General features: G+C 40.7%; 1 long non-coding RNA gene across 2 annotated transcripts; it reads right to left on the bottom strand.

Moving 5' to 3' along the window:
• Positions 1 to 694: 694 nt before the first annotated feature.
• LOC143670489 (uncharacterized) lies at positions 695 to 25,540 on the bottom strand. Of its 2 annotated transcripts, none has more exons than XR_013169379.1 (3): positions 25,270 to 25,540; positions 5,455 to 5,571; positions 695 to 1,202 (listed from the first exon to the last, which is right to left on the bottom strand). It is a non-coding gene; the product is annotated as an uncharacterized LOC143670489 (long non-coding RNA). The 2 variants fall into 2 exon arrangements; XR_013169378.1 differs by lacking the exon at positions 25,270 to 25,540 and adding an exon at positions 24,951 to 25,257.
• Between the last annotated feature and the right edge of the window lie 1,072 nt (positions 25,541 to 26,612).

The following is a 26,612-nucleotide window of genomic DNA, read 5'->3' as shown; positions in this document are numbered from 1 at the left end:
ACACACAAATAGATCAGAGATCTCGCACACATCCTGCAATATATACCCACAAACAACTCGGAAATCTCATATCCTGAAAAATATACACCTGAGTACATCAGAGACCTCACAATGTGGAACATAAACCCTCAAAGATCTCAAATACCTTATACTCTGGTACATATACCCATGAACAGACACTTCATACACTGTGACATACACCCACAAACATGTCAGACACCCCACATCTTGGGACACATACCCATAAACATTTCATGAACCTTACATTCATAAAAAGATCAGAGAGGTAATACTCTGAGACACTGGTCCAGCCCCACCCCCAAGTCAGAAATATCAATGTCTGAACATAGACTCTCAAACACCTCAGAGTCTTGATATGCAGAGACTGAGTAGCCCAGATTCTTCCAAGACCTGATGCCCTGGATACAAACTCCAGTCACCTTGGTGACTTGTCTTCCTGGGATTTAGACACACATATATCTCAAAGAATAAACACAACCTGTACACAGTCCTACAAAGAGTTCATAGATGTGAAACCTGAGACACAGACCGCCAAACCCCTTGATGGACCTCACACCCAAACTCAGACAGTCAGAGAGCTCAGAGATTTCAAATTCTGGACCCAAGGACAAAGTGTTTTACAGACAACATACCCTAGGATTAAGGATCCTAAACAGTTCAGAGACCTCACATTCTCTGTACAGAAAACAGCACACAATGCCTACACTTTTGATATAAATTCCAAAACCTAGAAAGAGAACCCAAAGAGAGCACAAACCTAAATATGTGAAATACTGAACACCCAAAATCCCCAGACCTCATAAAGGCCACACACAAAAGCTCAGAAATCTCAAACCCTGGACAGAGACCCTCAAAGAGCTCAGAAACATCATTTATTAGGTTTTATCTTTTGCTGTATAACAAATTATTCCAACACTTACTGGCTTAAAGCAACAGTTACATTTATTATCTCACACAGTTTCTGGGAGCCAGGAATTTGGGAGCAGCTTAGCATTGGGATCTCTCAGGCAGTTTTAGTCAAGATTATCGGCCAGGGCTGCAGTTTTCTGAAGGCTTGAGCGGGATTGGAAGCTCTGCTTCTGAGCTGGATCACTAACATGGCTTACAAGTTAGTGCTGGATTTTGGCTGGAACTGTCCATGAGGTTGCTTGTTATCTCTAGAGCATGGTGGCAGGCTTCCACTAGAGCAAATGATCCAAGAAAGAGGAAGGGAAGGAAGCCTTTTATATTTTCCTCTAAGTGAGCATTGCTTCCCTGCATCCCAGAAATTTTGATAACCTGCATTTTCATTTAGTTCAAAATATGCTTTAATTCTTCTGGAGATTTCTCTGATCCATGTGTTTAGAAGTATACTAATTTTCAAATATTTAGAGATTTTCCAGCTATGTTTTAATTATTGATTTCTGGCTTAATTCCATTGTGATCTGAAAATATACTTGGTATTGTGTCTATGTTTTGAGCTTTTTTTAAGGTATGCTTTATGGCCTAGAATGTGATTTATCTTGGTGAATATGCCACATGAGCTTGAGAAGAATGTATATTCTGCTGTTGTTGGAGTATTTTGTAAATGTCAGTTAGATCAAGTTGACTGATAATGCAGGTCATCTAAATCCTTACTAATTTTCTGACTGTTCTATCCATCAGTTACTGACAGAGGAGTGTTTAAACCTCCAATTAGAAGAGTGGCGTTCTCTATTTCTCCTTTCAGTTCTATTAGTTTTTACTCCATGTATTCTTTGGGGGCGGGGGCTGGATATATTTTTTTAAGTGCAAATGTTCCTTATATAATAACCTTTTCTAAATATATTTTTCATGAATACATTCTTTTTTCTTAAAATTTTATTTTATAATTTCAAACTTATAAAACAATTCCAAAAAGAATACAAACTCCATAGAGAACTCCAACATTCTCCCACCCCCCCAGATACCCACACCGATGAGTTTTAATATTCTTTCATGTATACTGTATCATTCTATCTATCCATCTGTCTATCAATACTCTAAACATTGGAGAGTAGGTTGTATACATCATGCTCATTGATTACCTAATACTTCCATGTAAATTTCCTAAGAAGAGGATATTCACTTATGTAACCACCAAGTATAGTCATCAAGTTCAAGAACTTTAACAATGATAATAAAGCTTTTGGTCTATATTCCAATTTTTCATATGTCCCAATAATATTCTTTTGGGCCTTTTCTCCTCCATTATTAGAGCCAATCCAGGCTCATGTATCACATTTGATTGTCACTGCCTCTTTAGTTGCTCTTTTTTTTTTTAATTGTGGAAACATATAGACAACATAAACTTTCCCATTTCAACCACTCCTAAGCATTCCATTAAGTGGGATAAATCACATTCACAATGTTGTGCTACCCTGACCACCATCTATTACAAGAACACAGAAACCCTATACCCATTATGCATTATTCCCTAGTTTCCCTCCCTGTGCCTGCCCCTGGTAACTTGTACTGTACCTTCTGTCTCTAAGCCTTTGCATATTCCAGCTATTTCATATATGTGGAATCACACAACATCTGTCCCTTTGTGTCTGACTTAGTTCATGCAACATGATGTTTTAAGGTTCATCCATGCAGTGGCATGCATCAAGACTTCATTCCTTTTTAAGGTGGTGGTAAATATTCCATTGTATGACTATACCACAGTTTCTCCATTCATCTGCTGATGGACATTTGGGTTGTGTTCTAGTTTGCTAGCTGCCGGAATGCAACACACCAGAGACGGATTGGCTTTTAACAAAAGGGGATTTATTTCATTAGTTCTTCTGAGGAAAGGCAACTAACTCTCAACTGAGGTTCTTTCTTACGTGCAAAGGCACAGGGTGATCTCTGCTGGCCTTCCTTCCAGGTCTCTGGGTTCCAACAACTTTCCCTGAGGCGATTTCTTTCTGCATCTCCAAAGGCCTGGGCTGAGCTGCTTGGGCTGTGCTACACTGAGCTCTCTCATTTAAGCACCAGCCAATTAAATCAAACATCATTCATTGCAGCAGGCACGCCTCCTAGCCGACTGCACATGTAATCAGCAACAGATGAGGTTCACACGCCATTGGCTCATGCCCACAGCAACAGATCTAGGCACCTTCACCTGGCCAAATTGACAACTGAATCTAACTACCACATGTCCACCCCTTGTCAACTTGGCAACTACACGCATCACCTTAAACAATATTAAGGTGCAAAAATTCTCTTCTAGCTGTGGACCTATGAATCTCAAAACAAGTTATCTGGTGCCAGTATGCAAAGGAGGACGTTCACAGGATTCAGGTTTTCATTTCCATAGGGAGAAATTGGAAGGAATACAGGGGTCACAAGATCCAAACAATTCTGAAAAACTGCAAGGCAAAGACCATTAGATTTCAAAGTCTGAAAGTCATTTATCCTTCAGCTTTAGAAAGTGGCAGTCCCACCCTTACCCAGGGCCTATGCAGTGGCCCACCTCTTTCCAAATCAACCTCGGGGGACATTGAGGAGACCACCTTTTTCTCAGCTCCACTCTCTCCAGGCATTGGGGCCACCCCTGGGCTCTCTGCCATTTCTGAGGCACATGCTCAACCCCTCCATGTGGTGGCAGCCAGGCTCTCCCCAGTCCCCAAGGAGCATGCTGTGCCTTCTCAAAGGCCTGAGGCGGCACAACTCTTCCACTGCAGTGAGATGGGGGACTCATCCTCTACCCTCGGGGCAAACTCATCCTCTCCATGTATATGGGTGGGTCCACTCTTCTGGCTGAGGTCTCTTGGCTTCAAACCTGAGCTTCCATGGTTCTCACTCTGCAAACTCTAATTTGTCCCTTTTGTGTCCCCCCTTTTCCAGATTGGTAGTGGTTCCGTTTACACCAACAATCTCTTTAAACACTCCAGGACTTCATCATTCTCTTCACAGTTCCTCCAAAATCTTCCCCTTAGGCATCAAAAAAAACGTTCCAACATACCTGGTATTTGCAAACTGCAGCAGCACCCCACCCTCCAGTACCAAAATCTGTTTCAGCTTGCTAGCTGCCGGAATGCAACACACCAGAAACGGATTGGCTTTTAATAAAAGGGGATTTATTTCATTAGTTCTTCTGAGGAAAGGCAGCTAACTTTCAACTGAGGTTCTTTCTTACATGCGAAGACACAGGATGATCTCTGCTGGCCTTCTCTCCAGGCCTCTGCGTTCCAACAACTTTCTCTGGGGTGATTTCTTTCTGCATCTCCAAAGGCCTGGGCTGAGCTGCTTGTGCTGAGATGAGGTATGCTGAGCTGCACTACGTTGAGCTCTCTCATTTAAGCACCAGCCAATTAAATCAAACATCATTCATTGCAGCAGGCATGCCTCCTAGCTGACTGCAGATGTAATCAGCAACAGATGAGGTTCACAGGCCATTGGTTCATGTCCACAGCAATAGATCTAGGCACCTTCACCTGACCAAGTTGACAACTGAATCTAACTACCACAGGTTGCTTCCACCTTTTTGCCTCATATATTTTTGTTGCTGTTATTAGTACATGCATATTTGAAACTGTTATGTTATCTCAGAGAATTGATCCCTTTATTATTATATAATACCTCTCTTTATCCTTGCTAATTTCCCTGTCCTGAAGTCTGCTTTGCTGGAAATTAATATAGCTATTCCAGCTTTCCTTTTTCTTCTTTTTCTTTTTTTTGTATGCTGTATGGTGGGGGGTCATACATTTCATTCTTTTTCCATGTGACTATCCCATTATTACAGCACCATTTGTGATTTTTGGGGGGATGGGAGGAAGTGCATGGGCCAGGGATCGAACCTGGGTCCCCCACATGGTGGGCAAGAATTCTACCACTGAACTACCCTTGTACACCCTCCAGCTTCCTTTTGATTGCTGTTAACATGGTATATCTTTCTGTATGCCTTTACTTTCAATCTGAGTCTTTAATCTTGTAGACGATATATAGTTGGGCCCTGTTTTCTACTTTTGACAATATCTGTCTTTTAATCAGTATAATCAGGCCATTCACATTTGAAGTTATTAACGATATAGTTGGATATCTACCATGTTTGTTACTGTTTTCTATTCATTTGTTCTGTGTCTTCTCTCCCATTTTCTGCCTTTTCTGGTTTTAAGTGAGCATTTTATAGTATTGCATTTTACCTCTTCTTTTAGAATATCAATTATTCTTCTTTTAAAAAAATTTTAGTTGCTGTCTTAGAGGTCTTAGAGTTTGCAATATACTAATTTAAGTCTGCCTTAAAGTAATACTGTACTTCTTCACACGCAGTGCAGATACCTTATGACAGAGTATTTTCATTTTTCCCTCCCAGTTTTACGACATTGCTGTTATTCATTTCACTTATCCATATGCTATGATCACTCAATATATTGTTACTATTACTTGAAATAAAGAGTTATCCTTTAGATCAATTAAAAATAAGAAAAATAAAATATTTTATTTTACCTTCATTCATTCCTTCTCCAATGCTCTTCATTTCTTTCTTTATGTATAGCAGAGTTTCTTACCTACATTATTTTTTCTTCTGGAATAACTTCTTTTAACATCTCTTGCTGGGACCATCTGTTGGCAATGAATTATCTTAGTGTTTTTGTTCTTATTTCTTAAGGTGAAATTCATATAACACAAAATTAACCATTTCTCAAAGCACGTAACTCAGTAGCACCCAGTCCATTTACAGGATTACAGACCACCACCTTCATCTGATTCCTCAACACTTTCATCACCTCCAGAGGAGACCCCACACCCACTAAGCAGTCACTTCCCTTTCCCCAACCTTTGGAAACCACCAATGTGCCCTCTATATCCATGAATTCACCTACCCCAGACACATTATGTAAATGGAATCATACAATATGTGATCTTTTGTGTGGCTTCTCTCTTTTAAAATTGTGGTAATATGTGTGTGTGTATATATATATATATACATATATATATCATAAAATTTTCCATTTAAACCACTTTGTATGTGTACAATTTAGTGGCATTAATTTCTTTTACAATATTGCACTACCATCACTACCTTCATTAAAACTTTTTCATCACCCAAAACAGAAACTTGTTACCCAATAAGAAACAACTCCCCCTTCACCTTCCTCCCAGTCTCTGTTAACTTCTAATCTACTTTCTCTATGAATTTGCTTATTATAAATATTACACATAGGTAGAATCATACAATATGTGTCCTTTTGTGTCTGGAGTATTTCATTTAACATAATGTTTTCATTATGTTGTAGCATATATCAGAACTTCATTCGTTTTATGGCTGAGTAGTATCCCAATATATGGATACACCAGATTTTGTTTATCCATTTATCTATCCATGCTCATCTGAGTTGTTTCCACCTTAGGGGTACTGTGAATAAATGCTGCTATGAACATTGGTATATAAGTATCTGTTTTTAAAAAAAACAGATACTTAGTATCTGTTTAGTCCCTGCTTTCAATTTTTTTTGGGTATACACCTAAGAGAATTGCTGGGTTACGTGGTAAGTCTATGTTTAACATTTTGAAGAACCATCAAACTGTTTTCCTTAGTGGCTGTACCATTTTACATTCCACCAGAAATACATGTGAGTTCCAATTTCTCCACACCCTTGCCAACACTTGCCGTTTTCTATGTTTTAAAAAATAGTAACCATCCTAGTGGGTGTGTGACTTCTTTCACTTATCATAAGGTTTTTTAGGTTCATCCACATTGCTGCATGTATCAGTACTTCATTTTGTCTTATGGCCCAAAATTCCATTGTATGGAAAGAGCACATTTTGTTTATCCATTCTCCATTGATGGATCTTTTTTCTTTTTTTTAACTTTTTTTATTAATTAAAAAAAATTAACAAACGGAACATTAAGATATCATTCCATTCTACATATACAATCAGTAATTCTTAATATCATCACATAGTTGTATATTCATCATTTCTTAGAACATTTGCATCAATTTAGAAAAAGAAATAAAAAGACAACAGAAAAAGAAATAAAACGATAACAGAGAAAAAAAAGATTATACATACCATACCCCTTACCCCTCACTTTCATTTCCCACTAGCATTTCAAACTAAATTTATTTTAACATTTGTTCCCCCTATTTATTTTTATTCCATATGTTCTACTATTCTGTTGATATAGTAGCTAAAAGGAGCATCAGACACAGGTTTTCACATTCACAGAGTCTCATTGTGAAAGCTATATCATTGTTCAATCATCATCAAGAACCATGGCTACTGGAACACAGCTCTACATTTTCAGGCAGTTCCCTCCAGCCTCTCCACTACATCTTGAACAACAAGGTGATATCTACTTAATGCATAAGAATAACCTCCAGGATAACCTCTCAACTCTGTTTGAAATCTCTCAGCCATTGACATTTTGTCTCATTTCACTCTTCCCCCTTTGGTTGAGAAGGTTCTCTCAATCCTTTGATGTTAATTCTCAGCTCATTCTAGGGTTTTTCTCAGTCCCTTGATGCTGAGTCTCAGCTTATTCCAGGATCTCTGTCCCACGTTGCTGGGAAGGTCCACACCCCTGGGAGTCATGTCCCATGCAGAGAGGGGGAGGGTGGTGAGGCTGCTGGTCATGTTGGCTGGAGAGAGAGGCCACATCTGAGCAACAAAAGAGGCTCTCTTGGGGGTGACTCTTAGGCCTAAATTTTAAGTAGACTTGACCTACCTTTGTGTGGTTAAGTTTCATATGAACAAACCCCCAAGACTGGGGGCTCAGCCTATAGCTTTGGTTGTCCACACTGCTTGTGAGAATATCAAGAATTCAACGTGGGGAAGTTGAATTTCTCCCCACTCTCACCATTCCCCAAAGGGGGCTTGCAAATACTTTTCCAGTCACTGATCAAATCACTCTGGGATTCATCGGGGCATCACTCTGGACAAACCAACAAAATCTCATGTCCTACCTGAGATTCCAAGCACTTATGACATTCAATCAAACTATCTACATGAGTTATATTAGGAAATGCTCTAGTCAAAATATAAATTTTGTAACAAATAAACATTTTTGCTTTAGTCTCACACAGAAGGTGACATTTTAAAGTATTAATTATCATCTATTTTCAGCACCCTACAATAATGACATTCCTTTGTTCTTCCTCATGCCAAAACATTTTTAAAATTTGTACATTGTACATATCACTATTAATTATTATTCACTCTAGGCATTCCTAGATTATACCATCTCGATCTTTAACATCTATCTTTCTTTCTGATTTCATTTATGTCCCCAGCCCTCCTCCCTCTATCATTCTCACATGCAGCTTCATTCAGTGTTTCAACATAATTACATTACAGTTAGTTAGTACTGTGCTGTCCATTTCTGAGTTTTTATATTCAGTCCTGTTGCACAACCTGTATCCCTTCAGCTCCAATTACCCAATATCTCACCCTATTTCTATCTCCTGATGGTCTCTGTTACCAAGGAAATATTCCAAGTTTATTCACTAATTAGTCAGTTCATATCAGTGAGACCATACAGTACCTGTCCCTCTGCTTCTGGCTAATCACACTCAGCATAATGTCCCCAAAGTCCATTCATGTTGTTACATACTTCATAACTTTATTCTGTCTTACAGCTGCATAATATTCCATCTTATGTAAATGTCACAGTTTGTTTAGCCAACTGTCTGTTGATGGACATTTTGGCTGTTCCCATCTCTTGGTAATTGTTAATAATGCTGCTATAAACATTGGTTTGTAAATGTCCATTTGTGTCCTTGGCCTCGTGTCCTTTGAGTAGAGACAGCATATAGATGGGTCCTGTTTTTTAATTCATTTTGCCAGACTATGTCTTTTGAATGGAGAGTTTAATCCATTAACATTCAGTGTTATTACTTCATGGGTAGTACTGTCTTCTACTCTTTTGCCTTCTGGATTTTATATGTCATATCTAATTTTCCTTCTTTTTACCTTTACTCATAGTCTCCCTTGCTACACTCTTCTCCACACCTCTCTCTTCTGTCTTTGTATCTGTCTCTAATGTTCCCTTTAGTATTTCTTGCAGAGCTGGTCTCTTGGTCACAAATTCTCTCAGTGATTTTTTGTCTGAAAATGTTTTAATTTTTCCCTCATTTTTGAAGGACAATTTTGCTGGATATAGAATTCTTGGTTGGCGGTTTTTCTCTTTCAATAATTTAAATATATTATCCCACTGTCTTCTTGCCTCCATGGTTTCTGCTGAGAGATCTGCACATAGTCTTATTGGGCTTCCCTTGTATGTGATGGATTGCTTTTCTCTTGCTGCTTTCAAGATCCTCTCTTTCTCTTTGACCTCACACATTCTGATTATTAAATGTCTTGGAGTATGTCTATTTGGATCTATTCTCTTTGGGGTACGCTGCACTTCTTGGATCTGTAATTTTAAGTCTTTCATAAGAGTTGGGAAATTTTCAGTGATAATTTCTTCCATTAGTTTTTCTCCTCCTTTTCCCTTCTCTTCTCCTTCTGGGACACCCACAACACGTATATTCGTGCGCTTCATATTGTCTTTCAATTCCCTGAGTCCCTACTCATATTTTTCCATTTTTTTCCTATAGTTTCTGTTTCTTGTCGGATTTCAGATGTTCCATCCTCCAGTTTTGAAATCCTATGTTCTGTCTCTCGAAATCCACCATTGTAGGTTTCCATTGTTTTTTTCATCTCTTCTTCAGTGTCTTTCATTTCCCATAAGTTCTGTGATTTGTTTTTTCAGACTTTCAGTTTCTTCTTTTTGTTCTTTCCTTGCCTTCTTTATATCCTCCCTCAATTCATTGATTTGGTTTTTGATGAGGTTTTCCATGTCTGTTCGTACATTCTGAATTAATTGTTTCAGCTCCTGTATGTCATTTGAATTGTTGGTTTGTTCCTTTGACTGGGCCATATCTTCAATTTTCCTAGTGTGATTTGTTATTTTTTGCTGGCGTCAGGCATTTAATTACCTTAATTAGTTTATTCTGGAGATTGCTTTCACTTCTGTTATCTAGAGTTTTCTTGCTGGATGAATTTGTTGTCTATCTGTTCTTTGACATTATGTTCAGCTTTATCTGGACCTTTAGCTTAAGTTTTGTTTAACAGAGGAGAATTTTTCAGTTCTTGTTTTCTTGTTTCTTACCCTGCTTGTGTGGTGCCTCCCCGTGACACACACACTTAGGAGGGTCTACTTAGATATTATAGACCCCAGCCAGATTTTCCCAGATCAAACTGGCCTCCTATCAGGAGGAAAGAGTCACCTGCGTCGGTTTTCCCTGAGGGTGAGACCCAGCAGGTTGAAAGACTTTCCTGTGAAGTCTCTGGACTCTGTTTTCCTTATCCTGCCCTGTGTGTGGCGCTTATCTGACTGCAGGTCCCACCAGCATAAGATGATGCAGTACCTTTAACTTTGGCAGACTCTCCCTGCTGGGGGCGTGGTGGAGACAGAGGAGAGGTTGTAGGCTGGTTTTAATGGCTTCAAATTACAAAGCCCTGGTGTCTGAATTCCTTGATGGAGGGATTCCACCTGAGTTGGGCTTCACCCCTCCCCTGGGGAAGGCACAGGCTCCAGACAAGCCCCCAAAAGAGCTCACTTCTGCCTATGCCTGGGGCAGTTGCAGCCTGAAAAGTCCTGCCGCTGTATCCAGAGGCAGTCAAGCCTTTTTAGATACACAGCCACAAAAACCTCTGTTTCCTTCTCTTTTTTTCCCCCCTTTTTCTGTCAGTCCTGCCCCTTTGGCGCCGGGGCAAAAATGAGCAACCTCCACTTTGATCAGGTTCACCTAAGCTGGGGGCCTATTTTTAGTAGTCAGAATTTGTTAATTAATTCCACAATTGGCGTTTGATTGTGCCCAGTCCCTGCTGCTGGTAAATCCTTTCCTTTTCCCTCTGGGAAGCAGCCTGTGGGGGAGGGGCACTGGCGGCCGCAGCTTTCAGAACTCACGGTTCTGGGGGTTGCTTACAGCCAGTCCAGCTGGTCCAGACTGGGGTATGCTGTGTTTCTGGTCACTGACGTGGCCCCAGGAGCTGTTCTGTACTGTTTCTGGTTATTTAGTAGTTGTTCTGGAGGACGAACTAAAATGTGCATGTTGTTAAGCCGCCATCTTGACCCGGAAGTCCATTGATGGACCTTTTGGCTATTGTAATAGTGCTGCTATGAAATTTGTGTACAAATATTTCTTTGAATACTAGTTCTCAATTCTTTTGGGTATATGCCTAGGAGTGGAATTGTTGGGTCATATGGTAATTTCATATTTAACTTACTGAGTAACTGCCCAAGTGTTTTCCACAGCTGCTGCACCATTTTACATTCCCACAAGCAATGTACTAGGGTTCCAATTTCCCTACAATCTTGCCAACACTTGTTATTTTCTGCCTTTTAAAAATTATAATTCTGCATGCTAGTGGGTATGAAGTGGTATCTGATTGTGGTTTTGATATGCATTTCCCTAATAACTAATGATGGTGAGCATCTTTTCATGTGCTTATAGGCATTTGCAGATCTTCTTTGGAAATATGTCTGTTCAAGTCCTTTACACGATTTAAATTGGTTTGCTTTCTGTTGTTGAGAATTCTTTATATATTATGGACACTAGACTATTATCAGATATATAATTTATAAATGTTTCTCCCATTCTTTAGGTTGTCTTTTCACTTTCTTGACAGTATCATTTGATGCACAAAAACTTAGTTTTCATGAAGTCCAGTTTCTCTATTTTTTTCTTTGATTGCTTGTCTTTCTGGTGTCATATCTAAGAATCCATTGCCAAATCCAAGGTAATGAAGATGTACACCTGTTTTTTCCTAATATTTTAATAGTTTTAAATTTTATATGTAGGTCTTTGATACATTTTGAGTTAATTTTTGTATATGGTGTGAGTTAGGGGTCCCACTTCATTCTTGTGCACACAGAAATCCAGTTCTCCCTCCACCATTCGTTGAAGAGACTATTCCTTCCTTACTGTATGGTCTTGGTACCCTTGCCAAAAAATCAGTTGACCACAATGTATGGGTTTATTTCTGGAATTTCAATTCTATTATACTGTCTATCTTTATGTCTATCCTTATGCCAAGTGTTTTAGTTTCCAAGGTTGCTCAAAGCAGATACCATGAAATTGTTTCAGCTTAAACAATGGGAATTATATTAGCTTACAAGCTCACAGTTTTGAGCCCATGAAAATGTCCAAATCAAGGCATTAACAAGGTGATGCTTTCTTCCTGAAGACCTGCTGCTGGTGATCCCTGCCTCCTCTGCTACATGGTAAGGCACATGGCAGTGCCTTCTGGTCTCTCTCTTCTCTTCCAGATTTTGTTGATTTCAGCTTCTTGCTTCCGTGGCTTTCTCTCCCTCTCTCTGTATTCATCCTGTTTATAAAGGACTCCAGTAAAAGGATGAAGACCCACCCTGGACCAGGCCTTAACTGAAGTAACCTCATCAAAAGGTCCTATTCACAATAGGTTTACACCCACAGGAATGGATTAAATTTAAGAACATGATTTTCTGGGGGTACATACAGTTCTAAACCACCATAGCAATGTCACACAGTTTTGATTACTGTAGCTTAGAACTATGTTCTGAAGTCAGGGACTATGAGTCTTCCAACTTTGTCCTTTTTCAAGATAGTTTTGGCTATTCTGGGTCCCTTGTAATTCCATATGAATTTGAAGATAGGCTTTTCCATTTCTGCAAAAAAGGCCATTAGGATTCTGATAAGGATTGCACTGAATCTTTAGAACAGTTTGGGGACTACTACCATATTAACAATAATAAGTTTCCCAATCCATGAACATGACCTACTTTCCATTTACCTAGGTCTTCTTTAATTTATTCCAGCAGTGTTTCGTAGTTTTCAGTTTGCATATTTTGTACCTCCTTGCTTAAATTTATTCCTAAGTATTTCTCCTTCACTTCAAAAGGATATTTCACTAGATTTAGAATTTTAGTTTGGTGGATTTTTTCTTTCAACTCTTTAAATATTTCACTCCACTCTCTTCTTGCTTGCAAGGTTTCTTATGAGAAGTCTACTGTGATTTTTATCCTTGTTTTTTTGTTCCTCTGACTTCCTTCAAGATTTTCTCTGTCTGGTTTTCTAAAGTTTGAATATGATATGCTTAGGTATTTTTTTTGGTCCTAATGCTCTCTGAGCCTCCTGAATGTTTGGTTTGGTGTTGTCATTGATTTCGGAAAATTCTTGGCCATTACTGCTTCAAGTATTTCTTCTGCCCCATTATGTTTTCCTTCTCCTTTTGGTATCTTAATTATGCATTAGTTATACCTTTTGAAACTTTCCCACAGTTCTTGGATGTACTATTCTGTTTTTGCCTTTCTTTCTTCCTCGTTATACTTCAGTTTGGGAAGTTTCTATTGACCTATCTTCAAGCTCACTGGTTCTTTCCTCAACTGTACTGGATCTACTGATGAGCCCATCAAAAGCATTCTTCATTTCTGTTATGGTGATTTTGAGTTCTAGCATATCCTTTCAGTTCTTCTTTTCTATCTCTCTGCTTACATTACCCATTTATTATTGTGTGCTGGCTATTTTTTTCTATCAGTACTCTTAACATATGAATCATACTTATTTATTTTTATAATTTTTATTGTAAACAACAAACAAACATGCAAACATTCTTGACATATAAACATTCCATACATGGTGTACAATCAATGGCTCACAATATCTTCACATAGTTGTGTATTCACATGCCATTATTAATGACCATCTGATGAACATTTAGGCTGAGTCTACCTTTTGCTATTACGAAGAGTACTTTAAAGATTAACCTTCTACATATGAGATTTCACTTGGATATAAATAAGTAGGCTGAATTCCTAGAATTGGAATCACTAAGCCATAGCCCTTGCTTTTTGATTCTCAAATTTGAGAGCAAAACTTGGTGAATTACAAATTCAAGACTAAGACACCCATTGGCAGTATTTAAGTGGCAGGTGACTTTTTTTTTTCATTTTTAAATGTTTTTTATTCTGAAATATAACATATATACAAACAAAAAAACCTAATAATTTTCAAAGCACATTTTAACAAGTAGTTACAGAATTCAAAGTTTGGTATGGGTTACCATTCCACATTTCAGATTTTTCCTTCTAGCCGCTCCAAAACACTGGAAGCTAAAAGGAGTATCATTGTAGTGATTCAACAGTTTGTTAATTCCTATCTTCTGTGTCATAACTCCTTTTTTTCTTTCTATTTTTAACTTATTATTGTATAGTATAACATATATACAAAGCAATAGTTTCCAAAGCACTGTTCAACAAGTAGTTACAGGATAGATTCAGGAGTTTGTCATGGGCTACCATATCATCCTCTCATATTTTTCCTACTGGCTGCTCCAGAATATAGGAGGCTAAAGGGCTTAAAAAATTTTTTATCATCACAATTGACTTTTTTCCTTCTTTTTTTAATGAAAAATAACATATATACAAAAAAGCTATAAATTTCAAAGCAAAGCACCACAATAGTTGCAGAATATATTTCAGAGTTGGGTTACAATTCCACAATTTTAGGTGTTTACTTCTAGCTGCTCTAAGATACTGGAGACTAAAAGAGATACCAATTTAAAGATTCAGGATTCATATTCATTTGTTAAATCCTATCTTCTCTGTATAACTCCACCATCACCACTGATCTTTCCATCCCTCTCTTTAGGGGTGTTTGGGCTATGGCAATTCTAAATTTTTCATGCTGGAATGGTCTGTCACTAATATTGGGTAGGGAGATGGAACTATCTGATGTTCTGAAGAGGCTGGTCTAGGTTTCAGGACTTATGTCGACCAGGGACCCATCCGGAGGTTGTAGGTTTCTGGAAAGTTACTCTAGTGTCCGGAACCCTTGTTGAATCTTACATATTGTCCTAGGTGTTCTTTAGGATTAGTTGGAATGGCCCTGGTTGGGGATTGGCAGGTTATGACAGGTAGCAAGGTCTAACTGAAGCTTGCATAAGAGCAACCTCCAGAGTAGCCTCTCGAATCTATTTGAACTCTCTCTGCCACTGATACTTTATTAATTACACTTCTTTTACCCCTTTTGGTCAAGATGGAATTGTTGATCCCATGGTTCCAGGTCTGGATTCATTCCTGGGAGTCATCTCCCACGTCGCCAGGGAGACTTTCATCCCTGGCTGTCATGTCCCACGTAGGGGGAGGGCAATGATTTCACTTGCAGAGTTGAGCTTAGAGAGACTGAGACCACATCTGAGCAACAACAGGGGTCCTCCAAAAGTAACTCTTAGGCATGCCTATAGGTAGTCTAAGCTTCTCTGCTATCTACATAAGCTTCAGAAGAGTAAGCCTCATGATCAAGGGCATGGCCTATTGATTTGGGTGTCCCTAAAGTTTGACACAGTATCAGGGGATTCCGTGATAGTAAGCTTTAATAGTTCCAAATTCTTTCTCCCATCCCTCAGGTGACTTTGCCAATGCTTTTTGATTATCTGTTTAATATACTCTAGGATGTTTCCAGGCATTACAATAATCTATACAGGATATAAGGACCTTGTTCTTATTCTGTGCTCCCTGTGTTTCAGTTGTTCAAATGAGCTATACAGATAGGTTGAATTAGATTATGCACTACAGAAAATTTCAGTTCCAGACCAAATAAACCTTTCTTCCATTGGTCTCAAAGAGTATATGTGGTTCTAAAATACAGACACTGTCTTCCTTATCCCTATGTACTGAATTACGTTAACCCCAACTGTTCGGCTTTGTTCTTATCTCTAAATATCAGGTTACATATATAAAACAGACTCTCAAAATCCAGAAATAATAATCACCACTCCAGACTTAATGTGTCTCCTCTAAAAGCTTACAATCTAGCCTCCTGTTTTCTTATAAGCATTTTCTAAAGGTGACCATACCATTCTTGTTCTTTTGTTACTGGCTTCTTTTGTCTCACCAAATGTCCCACATGCTCATTCACATCATTGCATGCCTCACGACTTTGTTCCTTTTTGTAGCAGCACAACCTTCATTCATAAGTATACACCCATTCACCAATGTACTTCTCTGTTAGTGCATCCTTCAGCCACCTGCATTCATCGGGCATCATGTAGAGAACCCAAAGTTCATCAACATTCTCAATTTTAGATAATTTCATTCTTCCCAAGAGAAGGAAAACCAAGAAACACACTCTCGCCAAATAGGGAATCTAAATCTCCCCTTAACTCTTGTCCCCCCCCCCCCATTATTTACCTTTGCTGTTGCTGTGGTAGTGCTGATGGTTTCCTTTTGAACATAGCTGATAGCATGCAATAGCAGTGTTCCCCCTGGACCCTGGAGTTAAACAATCTTTGTACAAGAATCACATCTTTGAAGTGATTCTTGCGAGAACTCATTCATATTTCTAGTGTTAATCAGTGGGACACGTAGGTCTGTACAACCCTTTTCAATATTGTTCATCTTCAATATGGTAATATTACTTATAAACCCACTAGAGAGCCACCTTCACTCCTATCTATTCCCTTACATTGGAGTTCCACCTCATTAGCTAACGGTTCACCCATCTCTAGCTTCTATGTACCTTTAAGTCCCCTATATTCTGTATTATAAGCCTCTGATTATACCTTTATGCTGGTCATAAAAGTGGACTCATACAGTATTTATCCTTTTGTGCCTGGCTAATTTCACTCAGCATTAAGTCCTCAGGGCTCAAACATCTTGTCCTGTGCTTCAGGACATCATTTTGTCTTACTGCTCCGTAATATTCTATTGTATGTATATACCACATTTGGTTAATCCACTCATCTGTTGATGGACATCTGGTTTGTTTCCATCTTTTGACGATTGTCAATAATGCTTCTATGAACATCGGTGTGCACATATCTGTTTGTGTCATTGCTTTCAGCTCTTTTGGGTATATACCAAGTAGTGCTATTGCTGGATTATAGGGCAACTCAATATTTAGTTTCCTAAGGAACTGCCAGTCTTCCATAGTGGCTGCACCATTATACATTCCCACCAGCAGTGCATAAGTGTCCCACTTTCTCCACATCCTCTCCAACATTTGTAGTTTCCTGTTTGTGTAATAGCCACCGTTCTTATAGGTGTAGAGGTGTTATCTCATTGTAGTCTTTATCTGCATTTCCTTTATAGCCAATGAAAATGAGCATCTCTTCATGTGCTTTTGAGCCATCTGTATTTGCTCCTCAGAAAAATGCCTATTCATATCTTTAGCCCATTTTATAATTCGGTTGTTTGTTCTTTTGTTGTTGAGTTGCATGATTTCTTTATACATACAGGAAATTAAACCTTTGTGTGATATGTGATTTCCAAATATTTTCTCCCATTGAGTTGGCTGCCTCTTTACCTTTTTGACAACGTCTTGTGAGGTGCAGAAGCATTTAATTTTGAGGAGTTCCCATTTATCTATTTTTTCTTTTGTTGCTTGTGCTTTGGGTATAAAGTTTAAGAAGCTACCTCCTACTACTAGGTCTTGAAGATGTTTCCCTATATTTTCTTCTGGAAGCTTTATGGTGCAAGATAGGGGTTCTCTTTCATTCTTTTGGCTTTTGATCTGCAGTTCTTATATGCCTAGTTATTGAAAATACTATTTTCTCCCAGTTCAGAGGATTTAGGGGCCTTGTCAAAAATCAGTTGACCACAGATTTGGTGGTCTATTTCTGAACTCTTGATTTGATTCCATTGGTCAATGCTTCTATCTCTGTGCCAGTACCATGCTGTTTTGACTACTGGCTTTATAATAGGTTTTAAAATCAGGGAGAATCATAGTTATTTTAAATTCCTTAATACTTCCAAGATCTGTGTCATATATGAGTCTGGTTCTAATGCTCACGTCATCTCTTCCAACTGTGTTTTTCCTTGCCTTTTAGTGTGCCTTATAATTTTTTTGAAAGCTGGAAATGTTATATAGGGTAATAACTGAGGTAGACAGGCCTTTAGTGTGAGGACATGTTAATCTGGATAGGAGTTGGGCTGTGGTTGGTTTTTGTTTAGCTGTAAATGTCAGAGGCTTCAAATTCTTCTAGTTTTCCTTGTTTTTGTCTCCCCTGTTGTTCTGGGCTTCCCTAAGAATTCCTCCTCAGAGTCTGTGTCTTGCAGCTTTCTTGGCTGTAATGTACTATTATTATACTGGAGCCTTCTTGGTGTGGTGGTAGGTTGTGGGAGGAGGGCATTCTATATTCTTATGATTTAAATCTCAGTCTTTTAGTGGGTCTGTATGTCTGTCCTGTGACCTTCATAAGTATTTCTTATCTTTTTCCCCCTTAGGTGAGACAGGAAGGCCAGAGCAGGATGGAGTGGGAGAAGTGCCTTTTCCCCAGGTGGGATAAGACTCTGATAAAGTCTTTCTCCCTGGAGAGTATTGTTATGGAGAACGCACTGGACTTTCTCACAATGGTTAGCCTTTCCCTCTCCCTGCTTAGAGCCACAAGGAGATCTTTCTTGGCTCTTCACTGTGAGACTCTGATGGGACTCCTGGAAGTAAAACCCTCACAAGTATGGGGATTCCTCTAAGACTGCAGCCCCCAAGATTTTCTCGGTCTCATGCTAGTCCACGCTCAGCCTCAAACTGTTTATCAAATTTACCATGTGTTCCTACCAGTTTTTGGCTAGAGAACACTTCTGCTCCAGGTTAGCAGATCTTGGCCCCACAACTATTTATCTCTCTCTTCAGATTTCGAGGGGTTGGTTTGCCTGCAACCTCAGTTCTCTGAAGAGTCCAGTGAAATACATTGATTTTTGGTTTGTTCAACTCTTTCTTATTGTAAGGATGACTTCCAAGCTTTTATGTGTCAGAATTGAAACAAGAAGTCTTATAATGCCTTTTGTGATCTAACCTCAGAAATCATACTGTCATTTCTGCAATATCCTATTGGTTACATAGGCCAGCCCTATTAATGTGTATGTGGAGTGTTGTGAGGTGGTTGGAGGGGAGAGGGGAAAACTACACAGGGCATGAACACCAGGAGGAAAGAATCATTGGGGGGCATCTAGGGGACTGGCTAGCATACATATAACCTGGATACAGATACCATAAATATCTCAAACCTTAAGGCCTAGACACAGACTTTCCGAAGAGCTCAGAGACCTTATCTCAAGAAACAGAACATTAAAAATATCTCAGAAATCTCATATCTGGGGACAAAGAAGCCAAAAGAGTTCAGAGATCTCATACCCTGGAAACAGATCTACACACAGTTCAGAGGCCTCACATGCTGCACACAGACCCCCAAACAACTCAGAGACCTTACACCCTTGACAAAAACCCCTAATAAATGAGTGACATCAAACCTGGGATGGTGAACCCCCGCAACAAAGTACAGAGAAATCACAAAGACATCCCAAACTGCTTCAGAATCATAAATGGTGAGACAAAGATCCCAAAAGAATTCAGAAAAAACTATCCTGTGTAGCTGATGTCATGTATGCAGACTGGTTTCACCTGGAGGCCTGTCTGGTCTCCTGAAGAGCTAAGCCTCCCTCTCTGACACCAGGAAAGTTGGTGTTCATCCCTTGCCTTGATGACTGCTCAACTCCTACGTATTCTTGACAGGAAACTTGTGAGTCAGGAACATTCTTCTGCAGCCTTTTCATCCAGGTGCACTGGCCTGACCCAACTTAGCATTTCTTCGTCACATGCTGAAAATGCTACACAAGCCTGTGACAGCCAGCCTGGGTCAGGACCTTCCCTGGGCCCTGAGCAAATTCCCCATGGGGAGGGCTCTTTTCCTCTCTCTCTCACACTCAAAGACATATACACACACAAACAGGCTGTTGATGGGTACAGAGCATATCTGCAGCTCATCATTAAAGCTGACTCACGTGGGAAACATTAGAGCTTCCCAGGACAGCTTCCATCCTTTCTCCTTCCTCCCAGTGGAGAAAGCCTAGGAATAAATGCAACTGCTTGGAGGGTATATGCATTCACTTGTCCTGTGGGGAGACACTAAAACACTTTAGAAAACATAAATGTCATATTTATCTCATTCATCTTGGGAATATTTTTGTAGAAATGTCCTAAGCCAAATTGGTAGAAATAATCTGACTGAATGGTATTTGGAATTTGCAGCCAAAGAAACTCCAAATATAAAAACAAAAGTGACTTTCATTCTTGGGGTGGGGCTCACTGAGTCTAAGAAAAATAGTGCATTGACCCAGGGAGGAAACGTCCTGTGGAGGGGGTATTTCCTAGTTGAGGATTTAGGGGAAAGAGGTGTAGCAATCATAAAGGCTTCTCTGGGCAACTCTGGGACCTGATGAAGTCTGAACATGATGTGGAAGGAGCAGGGATAATGGCCATGTGGCCCTGGCATTGGCCTGGGCACGAGGGCAGCTCGAGCCCTGAGATACCTTGTTAGGGGCCTCAGCCCTAGTCCTGGCTCTGCTTTTATGATCTAGGTGACCTATCAGACTGAGAAAGTGACTCCCACCCCTCCACCCCAGTGGATTGCTGGGAGTGCTGGGAGGAGGAGAAAATTAGCTCAGAAGTGTATGAAAGTACTTGCAAAATCATGTCAGCAATTATTATTAATGTATTGTTTAAGGATTAATAATTATTTGAACATTAGAACAGACTACTATAGAAAATATTACTGTGACTGACATAATGAGAGAAAAATTGTGAATTTTGTTTCAAATATACAGGTGGGAATGGGGGTATATCTTTACTGGGTCACCATAGAAAAAGCATTTTCTTCTGTATATCGAAGGCAAAAGAGAAACAAATGGGGTGGGGGATGGATTTTATTTCTCTTCTGTTATTTTGTGTTTTCCAATTTTTCTATAATAACATGGTTTTCTTTAGGTCCAGGAAAAACAACTGTTAATGAGATAAAAAGAGCATAAATGGAGTCCAAGAAGGAAAAATATTACTTTGGGATCTCATCAAAGTAGCTCAGAATTGGACTTCTATCCCAGGATCCTAGAAAACAGGATTTAGAGGGAAGGCCATATTCAAGGTGACTGCTGAGGAGTAGAGAGTAAGGGCACGTCTTAGAAAACACGTGAGGGGAGAGGAAAGTAGAAAGAGTAGGAAGGATGGGGAGCTAGGAATGGAAGAAGAGAGGAGGAAAAGGAAGAGAAAGAAGGGGGGAAGGAAAGAAATAGGAGAATGAAGAAAAGCAGGAGGGGAAATAGCAGGAGAATGAGGAGGATAGGGCAGAGGGGAAGAAAGGGAAGAGGAGAATGGGAAAGAAAAGGAGAAGAAGACAGGGAGGAAGGATGTCTGCAAAGACCTCTGCCCAAGGCAAAGGAGAACACCATGAACCTAGAGACCACTCAGGCTGTGAGAGCACTGACCACAGGCTCCACGGTCCCCTCACTGCAGTCCTGAACCTTCCCTCAAAGCCTTTCTCCTGAGTTCATACCCTGCCTCCTACATAAATATACAAACCTGTCTCCCTTCTAATCAGATTTACAGTTTCCAGAAGAGGAACCATGTTTTTCACTCACTCTGCATCCTTGCCTTATGGTGGACGGCCTTTATGTAGGTCCTCAAAGGAACAGTTGAAGTAAAAATATGGGTTTACTAGAGGTAGAAACACAATTTTGGAGGGGTGTTACTTTTACTTCATCCCAATGCACATTTATATTAAATGAAATGTGCACATGACTCCTGCTTTCCAAATGAAGACAGTCTCGAGTTCCCACTTTCCCCCTGGCTAGAAATGGCATTTATCTGAATCACTTCCCTTCCCCAGGTCTGAATTCTGTTTTTAGAAGGGGTGCGTGATTAGGGGAAAGGAGCTGAAATCAGGGGAGTGTAAGTGTGTGGCTTTTATGTTGTTTATCTGACAGACCAGTCTTGGAAAAATCTCAGCAGTTCAAGTTAAATCTTAGATAATCCCAAAAGCTAGACTCCCTAACCATCCAACTAGGACTTGGGGGTTCCAAGCTTTGAAATAGAGTCTACTAGGCTCCAAAACCCTATGCTGTGAGTCTGAAGGAGGTCTGAGGGGAGATGGACTCCAGTGTCCAAATGAGCAGCATCTATTCCAAGAGACAGGGGACCCTGCTCCATGGCTGGTGTCAGGAGGTAAAGAATAAACATCCCCCTACAACATGATCTCCACAAATGTTATCAGAGGAGACCCAGTGACCTCTATGACACTGGACAACACAGAGGTTCTGAAGGAAGCAGGCTGCCTATGCTTTTGACCTAGTCAAGGAAGCCAGAGCTGCTGTGAGCCTGCTTGGAGGAGTTTCCGGACAGCCACTGTCTTTCTGGCTGGCCAGAGAGTGCAGTGCCACAAATACCTTATGTCTGGACTTTGGAATGTAATTAGGTCACTATTTCTTGATACAACATCCCAAAGAACTCAGAGCTTTCAAACCTTGGGTCCAAGACCCTGAGACAGCTCAGAGACCGCACCCTAAGACACAGATCCAAAAATCTCTTAGAGAACACAAACCTTAGACAAAGACACTCAAACTACTCAAATACTTCACACCTTAGACTCGTGGTTTTCAACAGGAGGAAGGGTATAATTTCGCCTCTCAAAGCAGGCAAATATCTGGAGGCAATCTTGCCCGTCACAGGCTGGGGGTGGGTGATGTTACTGCCATCTAGTGGACAGAACCCAGGAGTGCTGTTTGTCAGGGTCATTTAGCTCAAGAGATACCAGGAACACATTTGCAGTTGAAGTTGTTTATGGCTCATGGCAATGAGGCAAAATGCACTCCAAGGGGAACAGAGGGGTGTCTCAATAAAAGGGTGTTAGAAAGAACCTACTAGAGGATTTGGGCTTTGGTTGAGTGATTTGGGTGAGGGTGTAAGGAAGCAGCGCTCACTCTAGATTGGGTGCTGTCTAAAAGTGGGGGCAATTCTGTCACAGGGCATCTCTATAAATCTTTTCTATAGGAAGGGCAGATTAGAGTAAGGATAAAGCTGGAATTGGTAAAGAAGTAGCCGCCACACATATTAACCAAGGAGGGGGAGATGTTTGGTATTTTGTGGGTGGCACAGTAACCTTGTTTATGTCTGTGCTTAGACAACATTAAAAAGTAGCCAAGCTTTGTCTCACCTTATCATGGTCTCAGAGCAGTTTAATAGGAGATTGTTTATGTCTAATAGGAGAAAAACATGGCCCACCTGTGAGTGCCAGGCCAGCTTCTGGATGTCAGGAAAAGCTCTTTTTCTGTTCTTTTTTTCTCATGCTTAATATTCTACAATAAACAGACAGAAAAGCCCCCCAAAGCAAAGAATTTTCTGGTCCAAAATAACAGTGCTGAGATTAAGAAACCCTGCCCTAGACATACTTACCAAAGTACTTACTGACCCATAATCTCTGGTAGAGTCCAATAAAAAATAGCTGAAAGAACTCACAACTTTGGATATAGTGCTTAGAGACCACACACCCTGGAAACAGAAACCCAAACAGCTCAGAGAAGACCCCTGAAAAGACCCCTAAGGTCAAAGACATCACACTCAGGGGCAAGGACCACCAAGAATATGAAAGACCTACCATCTAGAAACATACACCAGACACGCAGGGACATAACATCATGGGACCCAGAACCCAAAAGAACTCTATGTCTAAAGAGCTCAGATCACATTCTGGGCCCAGAAACTAAACAGGTGAGAATGCTTATGCCCTTGGGTACAGACCACAAAACAGTTCAGAAATCTCACATCTTTTTATCGATTAATTACAAAGGGAAAATAGTAACTTTACAATAGAGAAAGCCTGGCAGACACCAACTTTACCAAGTGATCATGGTTAACATTACCAACAATAAGACATATCAACATCATGTTTTTCCCTCCTACAATGCACGGAGAAGGGTAGAATCCATGTCAACGATGCAGAATCTCAATCTTATTATGAGATAACATCAGGCAAATTGAGGGGCATTCTATAAAATAACTGGTCAGTATGCTTCAAAAGTGTCAAGGTCATGAAAGGAAAGTTAATGAGGAACTGTCACCCATTGGAGGAGAGGGAAACATGGTAACTAAAATGAGTATTCGCTCATTTCCTGGTTTTGAAAATTATACTACGGCTAGGTAAATTACTAACATTAGGGGAAACTGGGTGAAGAGGATACAGGAACTCTCTGTACTATTTTTTGCAATTTTTCTGTAAGTCTAAAATGATTTCAAAATAAAAAGATGTTTTTAAAAAGGAAACATTATCAAAGGACATAAAGATGTAAGATTTATAAAATGCATACATGTGGTCAGCAAGCACAGAAAACAGTGTTAAACCTCTCTCGTAGTCAGAGAAATGCCAGTAAAACAAAAATGAATTCAATTTTAAGGGGAAAAAAACAACCTCACATCCAGGGAGAGACCCACACACAGCTTGGAGGCTTCAAGCTCTAGAACAGAGATCTACAAACATCTCAAAGACCTAAACCTCTGTGACACAGACCCCAAACAGCTGAGAGATTTTATCCTCTATTTTCAATTGAGATTGCACAACAAGTCAGAGACTTCTCACCCTTCACACTCCAGACTGCACACACAGCATGTAATAAGTGCCTTATGATAAACGGACTAACTTGAGGGCCACCTTTCTCCTACTAATTTCTACCCTCAGCCAAACATTTCCCTTGCCTGATGCTTTAAAAGTTTCCTCCTTTGGGTTAAACCTTGCGCCCCAACAAAATTCTCCTTTAAACTTCCACACACCCCTCATCACTCCATAGCATCAAATCATGTATCTATCTTTAGTCATTTACTACCCTCCTACTTACCCCGCTACCCACTACCCCCGCCCATCTCCCCACCCCACCCCCGCCACACCTAGTCAGGCCTGGTCCAGAGAGAACAGGAAACTTCTAGGTCACACTCTCCCTGGGGGAGCTTGGCCCGGAGGAGGATCTGAGGTCATCTCAAACCTTCTCTGCAGGACTCAGACCTATAGGTAGGCTGGAAGACAGTAACCAGGACCCTGGAGAAGTTTTTTTTCAGTGCTGTTGTGAACGGTGAGTGGAGTCGTGAAAATAATATAATGGGACGCAGTAAGCATTGTTTTAAAAATAGGACTAATAAATAGAAGAGAACATAAAAATTTACCGACACATTCTGTGCCAACCTTTGAGTACAAGTCAATAATGCCAGCTCCTTTTACAGATGTGCAAAAGCTGAAATTCCTCGACGGGATTCGAACCTACGGTCTCCAGTAGCCAAACCTACTTGTGCAAATCTTAACGCCCATCCAGAAGCCATAGCGCCTGCTCCGAACCAACGACCAATCGGAGCATGGTGCGGGAGGGGCAGGGGTCGTGACCTATAAATGAATCCGGGAAACCTCGGTACCCCGGAAGGGCTTGTGTAGGCAATGTCTTGGTGACCAGTAAGAGCTCAGGCCATCACTTGATCCCGCCCTACTCACCCGAGAGCCAATCACCTCTCCATGGCTTTCCGCCACGCCATCTTCCACTATTGATTAGAGTCTGTAGAACCGATGGGGGCGTAGCGGGGCGGACGATGACAAGGGAGGCTTCCAGACATGGGGAGGTCTCTTCTCGAGAGAGACGGCTACACAGGCCGAGAGGGCAAGGTGGAGCCGAGGTCTGACCAGACAGCAGTATTCCTCCCTCTCTCTGGGATTGGAGCCGATATACTCGCGAGATGAGGAGCCCTTCCGTGTCGCCGCACATACAATGGTTTCTTCCTAAATGCACACCCCCTCCCTGTGGTATCTCCCTGAGCGGACTGTTCCATCTCCGCGTTGTGCTGTGGTACATTATGGGCGCTATGTCCCATCCTTAACTCTTCATTCCCACCCGCTCACGCTCCCCTTATGTGTAGGATCTGGGAGGAGATGTTTCATGTAGTCGTCCGCGAATCATCCAGTCTTCGGCTCACTCCAACACGAGTAAATGGATTCATGTCCGCGACAACCTCACCATCGGCAAATGGGCCGTCCCACCTCCAGACCCAGATAAGTTTCTGGAGAGCAAAGGCCAAACAGTCTGATCCCCTGCTGCAGAGCCCCAACCTGTGAACGGTAGGGAGGAGGCCAATGAACAAGCATTCATTTCTCCTGGCACCACTGATGGAAGTCTGAATTTGGGTGGTAGCATCTATCAAAATGAGAAATTGGCACCTTTCCCCACTAGAATGTCATCAGGGCAGCAACATGTAGACTTTTAGTTACCAAGTGTCTCCCCAGGGCTTAAAATTGTGCCCAGCACACAGTAGGTGGTCAAAAGTGGGTGTGTTGGGTGAATGACCTTTGGCCTACAAATTCCCCTTCAAACCTATGACCTAAAGAAATATTTACATCTGGGTGTACAAGAACAGGAGCCGCAAACAACTGAGGGTGGCAGGGGTGGTAGTGGTGGTGGAGCTTAAGGATAAATAAATATCTGGTGATTCACATTATGCCATGGAGTATGTGGGCTGGGTGTGAAACAGGATGATGCCTTGCCATTGGAAACATACCCTGAATGGCTCAGGGACTTCACAGCATTGAACACTGAACAGAAAAACCCTCAGAGACCTCACACTATGGGACACAGAGCTCAAAACAGCTCAGGGATCTTACGCTGTGAACATAGACACACAAGAATTCCTCATACTCATGGAACAGACTACAAAACAACCTAGAGACCTCACACTCTGGCCAAAGACAGGCCCAAAGCCAAAAACTGGGACATAGATACCAGTCATTTCAGAGACCTCCCCAGCTGGTCACAGACTCCTGCAAATGTCTGATCTTACACTCTGGAC

Source organism: Tamandua tetradactyla, chromosome X (genome assembly GCF_023851605.1).
Source record: "Tamandua tetradactyla isolate mTamTet1 chromosome X, mTamTet1.pri, whole genome shotgun sequence".
NCBI classification, from domain to species: Eukaryota; Metazoa; Chordata; class Mammalia; order Pilosa; family Myrmecophagidae; genus Tamandua; species Tamandua tetradactyla.
Note: the sequence above shows the minus strand (reverse complement) of the source record. Positions and strands in the feature narration are given on the sequence as shown.